Genomic DNA, 12,986 nt, shown 5'->3' with positions numbered 1-12,986 from the left:
TAAATAAATTCATTTTCACATGTTATGGTAAGCTGGCTTCTTCCAGCTCCCCAAAAAACTGAGTACTAATATACAGAGAAGGTTTATAATTATTAAGGCTACTTCACAAATTATTTTGGGAACGGACTAAACATATCAGGATATACACCATCATCTACTAATACTCTACTAAATGAACTATCAATTCACTTCTCTAGTATTTAAATTATACATGTCATGGAATGACTAACAGTACTTGTTCTTCTCTCAAAGCTGTCAACAAAATACAGCCAGTAGAGAAGTTAGAAGGATTTTGAGCTCTAAAGTCCAGGTATCAATCCACTTGACTGCACCGATCTCTGGCCATTTAATTCATGAATCAACGGATTTATCTATAAGAGAGTAATTGTCTATAAGATAGAACTTGCTTGCATGCATTTCATAGATAATAAATCTGTAAAGAGAAGTTAGGAGGTAACATACATATCTGAATATTTACACTTCATATACAGACCCAATACATCTTCAATTCAGAGGTAGGATAGAAGACTGTTTGGTCAGATCTCCATAGCTGCAAAAATCTTCAATAATCTGTGAACTCCGTCAGACAGTAATATTAAAAATTCCTTGTTTTATTGATATATTCACATCTAGATAAAGGAGGTACATGTCCACAGGGGAGGAAAAGCAGCCATCAATTGTGCTGAAGTGGCCTCAGTCCAAAGACACTCTCTAAAGTAAAATTTAGAGCACAAACTGATGAAGTCTCTCTGAAGTAAATTCTAAAATACATAAAATGGCACGGGAAGTGTGGAGCCCTTCCATCTTATTTAGATGATCTCCAGAAGAGTAGTGTTTTTGTCCTCTTGTGGATATTTAAATTACAATTACCCTAAAAAGTGAAGTTAACTCGTGAATATGTGCTTTAAGCAGATCCAACTTCATTAGTTTTGAAAATAAAACAATTCTCTTCAATGATATAACTTTATACTTCATATTTGTTCAGACATTGTCAATTCAATTTTTTGGCACGCGATACAGCTAAAAAAAGTGGTAGTTGACAAATGAATGCCCATCGGATGGTACCACTTTGATACAGTGCATCCAGCCTTGTAGGCCTAAAAAAATGCCCCTTCGCCAAGCTTCACTGTGATGCCTAACTAACTACTCCCTCCGTTCCATATTTGTTAATTGATAAACTAATTTCTTCCAGCTGCCCAAAAAACAGAGTACCAATACACATGAAGGCTGTTTAGTTGTTAAGGCAACTTTACAAATCATTTTGGGAATGGACTAAACACATATACACCAGTTGAATGCGAAGAAAAGAAATCATTTATCTACTAATACTCCACTAAATGAACTCCAACAATTCACATCTCTAGTATGGTATTATACATGTCAAAGAATGACAAACAGTACTTATTCCTCCCTCGAAGTTGTCAAGGAAATACAACCAGTAGAGAACCTGGAAGGATAGTGAGCTCTAAACTCCAGATATCTAAGGGGGTAATTGCAGATAAGATAGGACTTGCTTGGATGCATTTCATAGATAATAAATCTGTAAAGAGTGGTTAGGAGGTAATCCCTTTGTAAACTAATATAAGACCATTTAGATCACAACTTTAGTGATCTAAAGTAGTAGTCTAAACGGTCCTATATTAGTTTACAAAAGGGGTAACATACATATCTGAACATTTACACTTCTTATCTTCAATTCAGAGATAAGACCGAATAGTCTCTGGTCAGATTTCCATAGCCGCAAAAAGCTTCAATAATCTGTGAACTATGTAAGACAGTAATATTAGAAACCCCTTATTCTATTGATGTATTCACATCAAAAGAAAGGAGATACATGTCAACAGGGGAAAAAAACCAACCATCAGTTGTGCTAATGTCACCACTCCAGAGTGGCCTTAGTCCAAAGACACCACCTGGATTAAATTTTAGAACACAATAAGTTTCAGTTAACTGGTGAACGCTCTCTGAAGTGCAATTTAAAACATATAAAATGGCACGAGAAGTGTGGAGCCCATCCAGCTGACTGCGATCATCTCGAGAAGAGTGGTGTTTTTGCCCTCTTATGGAGATTTGAAAGAGCAATTACCCCAAAAAAGTGTAGTTAACTGATGAATACGTGTTGTAAGCAGGCCCAAGTTCCTTAGTTTTGAAAATCAAAAAATTCCCTTTCATAATATAATTTTATACTTCATATTTGTTCAGACATTGCAAATTTATTTTTTGGTATGAAGTAGAACTAAAAAGAACTGTTGATACATCATACATGTATGCATGATATTATAAAGCATCGATAGATTTTTATTTATTGAAATGCTCCCTCTTGTGAATTTAGTAGCAGTTTAGTACGAAGTCCTGGATCGCTAGCTGATGGTGATGAAACACACGCTATTACTATTGAGCTGCCCAGACAGAAGCAGTCCTGCTTCAGATACAGTCACACTATGTATGGGACACTTCATAGAGAGAGAGAGACCCACCAGGTCACCACCATGCAGCAGCACTGAACTACTCCTGTGAAAGTAGGTGATGCAGCAGCATGCGGGCCGAGAAACGGAAGACAGCATGGAGGAAGCACACGAAGAAGACGACCCACGCGCACGACGGCCAGACCGACAAGACGGACGACGATGAGCAAACGCAGCACTATCCGGCGAATCAGTAGAACCAGCACCACGCCCTGAGCCACCGCGACGACCAACCGAAAGAGCACGGGAGCCACGAGGACGCCCAGGACGGCGCAAACCATCACGACTGCATGAAGGAGCAACCATCGAGCAATAGGAGAGAAATGAGAGCACACGCACGACCAGAAGAGAAAAGCCAGCCCATATATAGCACCTCACCATGCTAGACAACTCTAGAACCGACGAGTACATCAACACTGACGGAAAGCGACGCACACGATGTAGAAATATCAGACAAAGCGGCAGGGATATGTCAGTTTGTACGGTGAAAACGACGGAACGAACGCCGCACGAAATATCCGGACGGCGCAACCGCACCGCCTCGACCGATTAGCTTTGCATGTCACGTCACCGCCATCGCTGCATGGATCAGCGCACAAATCTTGTCGCTTTACTCCTGGAAGCAAACGCAACTCTCGCAGGCAGTTCCGATTGGTGGACCGCGTCGTTCGACCGACCCCGATGCATGGCACCGCCCGACATGCATCTGGAACCAAGTGCCAGTCAACTGTGCAGCCCAGATTCATCACATAGCTACGGCCAACACCTTTTGTCGCCTGACAGCTGCAATCAAGTGCAATCAAATGGCCAATTCCAATTGGTCCGCTTGCTACCACGCGGCCTCACCCAATTAGTCTGCATGCATGCAACAACTTGATTAATCAACTAATCCATCTCTTCTTTTTGCCTTGAATTTTCTACAGTTTATATTCATGAGTATTTTATAGTCGTTTGATTGATCTAGTGTCCCGCGTCCCATTAACAGCTCTCTCTTGTTATTACCTGTGACCACTCTGATATTAACTAATAACTTGACCATTATGGACAAACCTAACAGTGGTTATGCTTTGCAAACGTGATGAACTATCTGTTTCAAACATATGCTAGAATGGACAGTGACACACGCTAAAAAAACAACCACGTCGGCAGAACCGAAAGCGATAGCACATGAGAAAGAAACCACATTCAAACAGCCGAAAGGGACAGCACATACGCACACACAAACACACACGAACAGATTGAGCCAAACACAACCAAAAAACGCTAAATCAACCAAACCAAATGCCACACCCGTTCAAAAAATTTCAATGAAATAAATGGATCCACGAGGCGTTTGTACACCACCACATCCCAAATTAATACCACGTGCCATGTATAGGTTTACTGTAAGGTCTTTTTCAGCCAAGTGGGTGAATCTTGAGGCAAAAACCTTCTCTGGAATAGATGCTTGGGTATGTAAGGGCCCGTCTGGAGAGAAACGTTGGCTCCCTAAGCAGATGTTATTTACATATAAATTGTTTCGCTCAATTTTTTACTTATAAAATACTAAAAATAAAGTTTAGTTAAATTTTAATAATGCAGGAAAACTCCTTATAGAATGGACCGCCCCGCAATTTAGGCTCCCCCTTTCGAGGCGATCGCGAGGCGATCAGGGGTAGATCCCGAGAATACCGCGCCGGCGGTGAGAGTTCACCCTTCCCGAAGGAAGGGCGAGGATATCTGTAGGAAGGAAGAGATATGCCCCGATTGGGATTCATTAGGATTGAGAAAGGATTGGGTGCAGGTAAGGAATGCGATCAAGAAGATGGAGATGAGGAAAATCCAAAGGAAGGAAACTAAGAATCGGGGCGGGGAAAATCGGGGCCAACCAGAGGTGGGGGGTATGGATCGAATCAAAGGCAAGATTCAGAGCTTGAGAAGGGATCTGGGGCGCTCGTGGATTGGGAGAAAGGATAGGCTGGAACTATTACCGCCGGGAGATCCGCCGGACAGAGGAAGAGAAAAGGATTTGGAGATGATTACCATCCCTGATACAGCGATATCACGAGATCACATACCAATTGCAGGGCCAGAGCAAGTCGCCAGGACCGGATCTGCACCGATGGGGTATAAAACCCAGGATCAAGGGCATGTAGCATGTACTATTCCTCGACCTCCACCTGCGATTGCCACCGGCTTGTCCATGGAGAACCTCATGAGCAAGGGCAAGGGCGCCATGAGTGAAAGTGAGGTGCCACCCAAGCGGTCGGAGGGAGGAAGACCGGAAAGGGTCGTGCTGCACGGTGGCTCATCCCATGGCCATGGGGATGCGATCGATGCCCTGTCTGTCCCAAAGGAGGCCATGATCCCGACGCCCAGAGTGGGGGCCGTCGGGGATGCTGCTGATCCCAAGCTTCCTGCCATCATCTGCGGGCAGATCAAGGAGGCTGTGGAACTAGACCTGTCTGCGGAGAAGGCGGCAATGCGCACCCGCTGGATCGCAGTGGGCCTCTTCTTCTCGCCACAAGCCTTCGGCACTGAAGGTTTGTTCCGAGAGATGAAGAGCAAGTGGGGCTTGAGGGGACGGCTGACCTACTCCCCACTCAAGAACAACCGCTACCTGATGGAGTTTGAGCGGGAAGGAGATCGCCGGCACATCCTCAACAACGGCCCCTGGACTCACAAGGGAGATGCTTTCCTGATGGTGGCAGTGGATGGTAGCTAGAGACCGGCTGATGTTGAAGTCGCTTACATGCCAATATGGGTACGTGTTCACGACACTCCTCCCATCATGATGTCAGAAAGAGTTGCATGGAAGGTGGGTGCAGAGCTAGGAGAGGTCCTGGCTGTGGACTATGACAAGGAAGGTAAAATTTGGGGGGACTACATTAGAATCCGTATCAAGCACGATGTAGATGTGCCTCTCCGTAGTGATGTAACTTTCCATGAGAAGTCAGAGAACGATTTCTATTGCTTAGAGGTTAAGTATGAGAGAGTGCCTCGATTCTGTGGGTACTGTGGTCTCATAGGGCATGGACAACACAACTGTAAGCTGCCTGTTGACCTCCAAAAGATGAGGTTTACAGCAGCAATGCGTGCCTCCCCTGCTAAGCATAGCTCTAGTAGAAGGGGATATGTGGATCCAAATGTCAGCAGAACTCACAGGTTCCTCCAATTTGGGCAGGAGGTGTTCGGCAAGGAGGTGCATGTCTACCCAAAGCAGGCCAAAGCAAGGCTCATGGCGGTCCCTGAAGAAATCATGGCAAACCCAATGGTGCAAGAGGCAATAGCGGCGGTGAGTGCTCTGAAGGTTATTGAGGAAGGAGACAGCGATCAGCAGGGTAGGAAGGGGAACACAGCAGAGAAGCCAATCCAGGAGACCGTCCCAGCTGAATTAGCGGCACCAAACAAGCAGATGCAGGTGGATGGGAAGGAGGTGGAAGAGACAGCAGTGAAAACAGGACATGGGAAGACGATGCTGAACTCTGAACAGTTCGCCGCAGCAAAAGCTAAGGATGACAATGGCAGTGAACCACTCTTCCCTCCAGGCTTTGGCCCATTACCTTAGTACTTCATTAAGGGTGCTGGTGATGCTGGTCTCCATGTGGTGACGGGGCTGCATGGGCTAGAAGGTGAAGAGAAGAGAGATGTGACTGCTACTGATAAGGCAGGGCAGGAGATGATCCCAGCTGGGGTGAAGGGCCGCAGGAAGTATGTGTTTCCTTCTGCCTCGGTGCTAGGTAAGAGAGGGGAACGAAATGAAGAGAATTTCAGCAAGATCAAGGGGGCGACTAAGGACAATGAGGTGGATCAGAACAAAAAGAAGAAAGGGACAGAGGTAGACGCTGAAGCAAGCAGCAAGGGCAAGGAGGAAGACAAGGAAGCAGTCGGAACTGGGGCTCCCGACAACCTGGTGGGTGCTAAAGATGGCGCCCACCAGGAGCCATGACAGTCCTGAGCTGGAACTGCCGGGGGATTGGCCAACCCCGGACAGTTCGTGAGCTAGTTGGGCTAGTGCATTCGCTCAAACCCAAACTAGTCTTCCTCTCTGAAACACGGCAAAAGGATGACTACATCAATAAATTAAGATGGAGGCTAGGCCTCAAGCACTGTATCAAGCATGCCGGTACTGGAAAGAGTGCTGGTATTGCCCTCTTCTATGATGAAAACGTAGAAATAAAAGAACTTGCCGTTGGCCCGAGGTATATTGATGTGTTGATCCGTGTGTCTCCTAACAGCCCCCGATGGAGGGGAACATTTGTCTATGGAGAGCCGAAAGCTCATGAGAGAATCCACATGTGGAATGTACTAAGAAGATTGAGACCAAATGCCTCTGAACCGTGGCTTGTGATCGGGGACTTTAATGAGACTATGTGGCAGAGTGAACACTTCTCTAAGGCAAAGAGATCTGAAACTAACATGGCAAACTTCAGAAGGGTTCTATCGGATTGTAATCTTCATGATATTGGCTACAAAGGTATGGCATGGATGTACGACAACAAACAGAGCGGGTCCGGTAATGTGAAAGCCCGCCTAGACAGGGCAGTGGCCACACCAGAATGGAGCACGGCCTTCAGGAATGCAACAGTGGAGCACATCATCTCTGCAAGATCAGACCATGTCCCTGTTTTACTGCGACTTGGAAAAAGGAAGGAGTGGCGGCCGGTAAAAAGAAGTTTTAGATATGAAGCAATGTGGGAAAGAGTGGAGTCACTCCCTGACACAATCCGTAATGCATGGGAGAGGGGAGGACAAGGCAGATCGATGGAAGATGTCATAGCAAAGCTGAGAGACATGCAAAATACCTTGAGCTCGTGGGCACTGAAAGATTTTTTCTCACTCCAGAACAAGATCAGTTCGTGTAGAGGCAGACTAAAGTGGCTGTGGAACCAAACTGTTACACCTGAAATTGAACGTAAGATCAAGATCACAACCGGAGAGCTGGATGAACTACTACTCAGAGAGGAAATCATGTGGAAGCAACGGTCTAGAATTGCCTGGCTGAGAGAAGGGGACAAGAACACCGAATTCTTCCACCGCAAGGCTACCTGGAGGAGGAAAAAAAAATAAAATCCATAAGCTACAAGGTACAGATGGTTCTTGGATAGAGAAATGGAGGAAATACAGGCCGAAATTAATCAGTTTTTCAAGGACCTATATACCAGAGATGATACAGTTGACCCACAAACTCTACTTGACAGCTACCTGACGCTAGTTGATGAAGACATGAATGCAACCCTGACCAAGACTGTTACTCCAGAGGAAGTGGGGGATGCCCTATTTCAAATCGCCCCGCTTAAGGCACCAAGTCCCGACGGATTCCCAGCCTGTTTCTTTCAACGGAACTGGGATGTGGTGAAGGAGGATGTCACGAAAGCGGTGATCAAGTTCTTCGAGGATGGCGCCATGCCAGAGGGAGTGAATGACACGGTTATAGTACTCATTCCGAAAGGGAAAGACCCAAAGACTATTAAGGACTACCGACCCATCAGCTTATGCAATGTGATTTACAAGGTAATCTCGAAGGTTTTAGTTAACAGATCGAGACCCTCCTGGATGATCTAGTGTCTGAAACTTAGAGTGCTTTCGTTCCCGGTAGGCTGATCACGGACAACGCCCTCATAGCGTTTGAGTGTTTCCACAAAATTCAACATAGCAAAAACCGGAGGGACTCCTACTGCGCCTACAAACTGGACTTGGCCAAGGCTTATGACCGGGTGGACTGGGATTTCCTCGAGGGGGCCCTAAGAAAGATAGGTTTTGCTGACAAATGGATTGAGTGGGTGATGGCTTGTGTTAGGTCAGTGAGGTTCACGGTAAGGTGTAATGGGGAGCTGTTGGAGCCCTTTCATCCGTCCCGGGGACTAAGACAGGGAGACCCGCTTAGCCCATACTTGTTTTTATTCGTGGCGGAAGGACTGGCGGGGCTGCTAAGGAGAGAAGTGACAAAGGGTTCACCGACTCCACTCAAAATTGCTCGTAATAGTCCAGGAATATCAAACCTTCTTTTCACGGATGATAGCCTCCTCTTCTTCAAAGCTAATGTGGAAGAAGCTAGAAAGGTGAAGGAGATCCTGAACATATTCCAACGGAGTTCGGGACAGCTCTTAAGCCAAAGTAAATGCTCGCTCCTTTTCAGCGAGGCTTGTCCGGTGCAAGTCAGGGAAGAGATCAAGGAGATCCTTGGAGTAACTATCTCTGTTTTTGAGAGCAAATACTTGGGCCTCCCCACGCCGGAGGGTAGAATGAAGGATGAGCACTTTCAACCGATCATGGACAAACTCGGTAAGAGGTGTTGCGACTGGAATGAAAGGTTCATGTCTCAGGCAGCCAAGGAGGTTAACGTCAAGTCAGTGGTGCAAGCACTCCCGACTTACATCATGGGCGTGTTCAAAATGAGCATGGGGTTTTGCGGGAGATATCAAAAGATGATTAGGGACTTCTGGTGGGGTGATAAGGAGAACCACCGGAAGGTGCACTGGATGTCTTGGGAGAATATGACGAGACACAAGAAGAATAGGGGCATAGGATTTCATGACATGCACCTATTTAACCAAGCTCTCCTAGCCCGCCAAGCCTGGAGGCTGGTACAAAACCCAGATAGCATGTGCGCTCGCGTCCTGAAATCAAAATATTACCCACGAGGTAACCTCCTGGATACGGTCTTCAGTTTGGACGCTTCACCCTCATGGAGGGGGATTGAATTTGGCCTCGAATTGCTGAAGGAGGGAGTGATTTGGAGAGTAGGGAATGGCAAGAGCATTCAAATCCAAAAGGATCACTGGCTCCCTCGTAGCGAGGGCCGAAAGACAGCTAGTTTTATTCGGAGGACAAGAATCCGATGGGTCAATCAATTGTTACTCCCAACCGAAAGGCAATGGAATGTAGATCTGATTAAGCAAATTTTTTACCAGTTTGATGCGGAGGAAATCTGCAAACTAAGGTTACCAAGTGCTGAAACTGCAGATAGCATTGCATGGCATTATGAGAAATCTAGACAATTCACGGTGAAGAGTGCTTACAAACTGGCTGATATGATTAAACGCAATTCCACCTCAGGGGCTTCGGCCTCTAACAGTGAGGCAGGAGTTCGAAACCTGTGGGACATGATCTGGAAAGCTAAGGTACCTGAGAAAATAAAAATCTTCGGTTGGCGAACGGCGACCAATTCCTTGGCCACGAAGCTAAACACATGCAGGAGAACGATCACCACAGATAGTATATGCAGCTTGTGTGGGAAAGAGGACGAAAATGAGTTCCATGCGGTCAATGTGTGTACCAGGAGTAAGAGACGCGCAAGGACGAGTCCGCCTCTCGGCTTGCTTAGAATTGGGCAAATGTAACTCCCCAGTGGAGGCAGAAGTTGCTGCTGTACTTGGGGGTGTGAGAGAGCTGGCTAAAGTTTTCAACGGAAAACTGATCGTGGAAACTGATAGTTCGTCAGTGGGACAACTCTTGGAGAAGGGATGTGGAAACCAATCGGCATGTTTTCCTCTTGTGGCCGACATCCGACACAACCTGAACCTATTTGAGAGCTCCGTCGCAAAGGTCATCAGCCGGAACAAAAACCACCTGGCGCATGAGCTAGCTGCAATGGCCAGGTCTACAGGCAACCAAGTTCTATTAGAAAGGGTCCCGGATAATCTTACCCAGCTGATGTACTCAGATTGTAACCCCACCAGGGAGTAGGCTCTTTACTCTGTGGTTCTCAAAAAAAAAATTAATAATGTTCATCGCACATTTTGAAAATATTCATGAAGTGTAAAACTTTGCGTGGTTCCCAAAACAATATTTCATATCATCCAAAAATAATATACATGACATTTTTAATAAATCTTCACATATTTAAAAACAATGCTCTCACATTTAAGTATATGTAAGATAAAGCAATGTTCGCATAATTTGAAGAAATTTTTAACGCCATTAAAAATGTTCACCATGTATTGAAAAATGTTTAACATATATTCACAATGTTTAAAACATGTATTTAAAAAACTTTCAACTTTGTAAAAAAAATGTTTCGCGTGTATACTAAAAATATACAGTGTGTATTGACTATTGAAGAGTAGACATATGTTGAAAAAGATAGTGAAGAAAAAAACCAAATGAAACACCGATAAAAACACATAGAAACAACAATAAGGAAGGTTCTAAGGCTGTGTTTGGTTGAGCTGCAGATTCTGTAAAAGCCGCTGTGAGCTGTGAGCTGTGAAAAAGCTGCTGTGAACTTTTAGTTGTGGAAAAGCTGGAAGCTGTTTGGCTAAAACGGCTGTTTAGCTGAAACGGCTGTGAAACACAATGAAAAGGTATGACTTACCAGTGGCATTGATGGGTAAATACTACTCGGTTTTAGGGGACAACAGAAAAATGGTTGGTTTAGAAGCTGAGAAGCTGAAAAGTTGGGGTATCCCAGCTTCAAAATTTACACTACAGAGAAGCTGCAGATTCTCAAAAGCTGCTTTGTAAATTTACCCATTTGGTTCAGCTTATAGCTTTTGGACCCAAAAGTTGAAAGCTGAAGTTGAACCAAACACAGCCTAAGGTCGGTACGAACTAGACTATAGGAATCTTTCTAAACCGCTACATGATCTACAGTGCAGGGCCGGCCCATAAGGTTAATTCGGGAAAATTATTTAGACAGGTTTGGACCAGTTTTAAGAACTTCAATGCGGTATTTTTTTTATATTTTTCCTATGTTCCTTAATCCATTTTTTATTTTACCAAAATTTTCTTTTACCTTACTTTCAAATAAATGTCAACTTTTCTCAATACACGTTGTACATTTTGTGTATACATGTGTAACATTTTTTGTTATGCGTTGAACATTTTTCAAATACATGATGAATATTACTTTGAAATATATGTTTAAATGCTTCTTTACATAAAATGTTGAATATTCTCAAATACACATTCAACATTTTTGTGAATCGTATGAAACATTTTATATATTACACAAACATTGTTCACATTATTTGAATATTTTTTCTAAAAATGACACCAATCTTTTTTATAAATGTGAAAACTTTTTAAATGTCATGTACACTTTTCTAATGGTGTTAAACATCTTTTATACTTAAGTGAACATTTTTTCATTAAATAAACATTTGTAAAAATTTCATGAACAATGTTTTGAGACACGTGTACATTTTTTTATATCATTCACGAGCTTGGTTTTTTAATGGCATTATGCACTTTTTTTATTAAATTTATATGAGCTTTTATTTTAAGTTTATAAACATATTTAAAAATATCACAAACATTTTTTAAGACACACGAACCGTAAGAGGAAGAAAACTAATAAATCAAACAACAACAAAAATTCTTCAAATCAGTACAAACATTTCCTAAATTGCATAATCAAATTTTCACAATGTATTAACATTTTTTATGCACGGTTAATTTTTTGAAATTTTTCATAAATTAAGTTCTGAAGTATATTAATTAAACTATTTAGAAATATAAAGAAAATAAGAAAGAATGGAAGTTAACCAACGAAAAACATGTATGAAGAAAGATGTTGTTTTTTGCAATTTTTAGCATCTTCTACCTTTTCACTTTTCTACGTAGAAATGTGATGTTGGTTCTTAAGACAATACTGTTTATCAGATGTAACTATACTCACCAATGCGAGTGCGGCGTTTCGGTGCCCAGGCTCATCTGCACCTGGTCAAAAAAATCAAAACAAATAATAAAAAAATCATTTTTTGTGTGGTAAATAATTTGATGTGTAAGGTTCGCTCCAATTTTTAGATCATTTGGACGTGTGAGCAGCTCTCAGCAAAAACAACAAATCATGTCAGAACAGTGCGTGAACACTAAACATTTTTACAGACCCTGAATTTGTCTTTTTTGCCGAGAGCTACTCAGATTTTCAAATAGTTGGGAAATTGGAGGGAACCTCGTGCATTAAATTATCTACCACACATTTTTTTTGAATGGAATTTTTCTAGTATTTGTTTTGAATTTTTTTCGTCAGGGCAGGTGCAGCTGAGCCCGGGCTCAGAAGTGGATTACCGCACCAATACAAAGTTCTTTCACCCAATAAATGTTTTTGTGTGCGCAACTAAGACCATTTTTCTGCTCTTTCATTGTAAAATCTTAGTCAGCAGAGCCGGCATGGGAGACAAGACACACAAGGTAAATTCCAAGTTGACGCTTTGCGCTATCAATACAACATTGTATCAATCCGAGGAATTTTTCTATTGTTTGATTTATTTATTTTCTCCCTCTTACGATTTGCTGACGGGATTGTGGGTGCCTGCAAAACGACGACAAGCCAACAACTAAGTACATGGATTGAAGTATGAGGCTGAGAGAGATGTGGATTTCATGCCTTTGCTTGGATCAATTTTACATAATAATCCCTAATATGTTAGTTTAATAGCAGTTGACTGATCTTAATGTGAGGTGCTATTTTAGTTATAAATACCCTTTTCTGATGTACATGAATATGAATGACACTTTAATTGCCCTCTTGATAAGAGGTACATGGATATGATACCTACCAATAGCGGAGCTACGTGAAAAGGCTTGGGGGCGGTC

At 43.2% G+C, this 12,986-nt stretch overlaps 1 long non-coding RNA gene across 1 annotated transcript; it reads right to left on the bottom strand.

Annotated features, from left to right (window-relative positions):
* LOC119289196 lies at positions 1-1,174 on the bottom strand. Its single transcript, XR_005141454.1, has 2 exons — positions 463-1,174; positions 1-371 (listed from the first exon to the last, which is right to left on the bottom strand). It is a non-coding gene; the product is annotated as an uncharacterized LOC119289196 (long non-coding RNA).
* Between the last annotated feature and the right edge of the window lie 11,812 nt (positions 1,175-12,986).

This window comes from Triticum dicoccoides, chromosome 1A (genome assembly GCF_002162155.2).
Source record: "Triticum dicoccoides isolate Atlit2015 ecotype Zavitan chromosome 1A, WEW_v2.0, whole genome shotgun sequence".
NCBI lineage: Eukaryota > Viridiplantae > Streptophyta > Magnoliopsida > Poales > Poaceae > Triticum > Triticum dicoccoides.
Note: the sequence above shows the minus strand (reverse complement) of the source record. Positions and strands in the feature narration are given on the sequence as shown.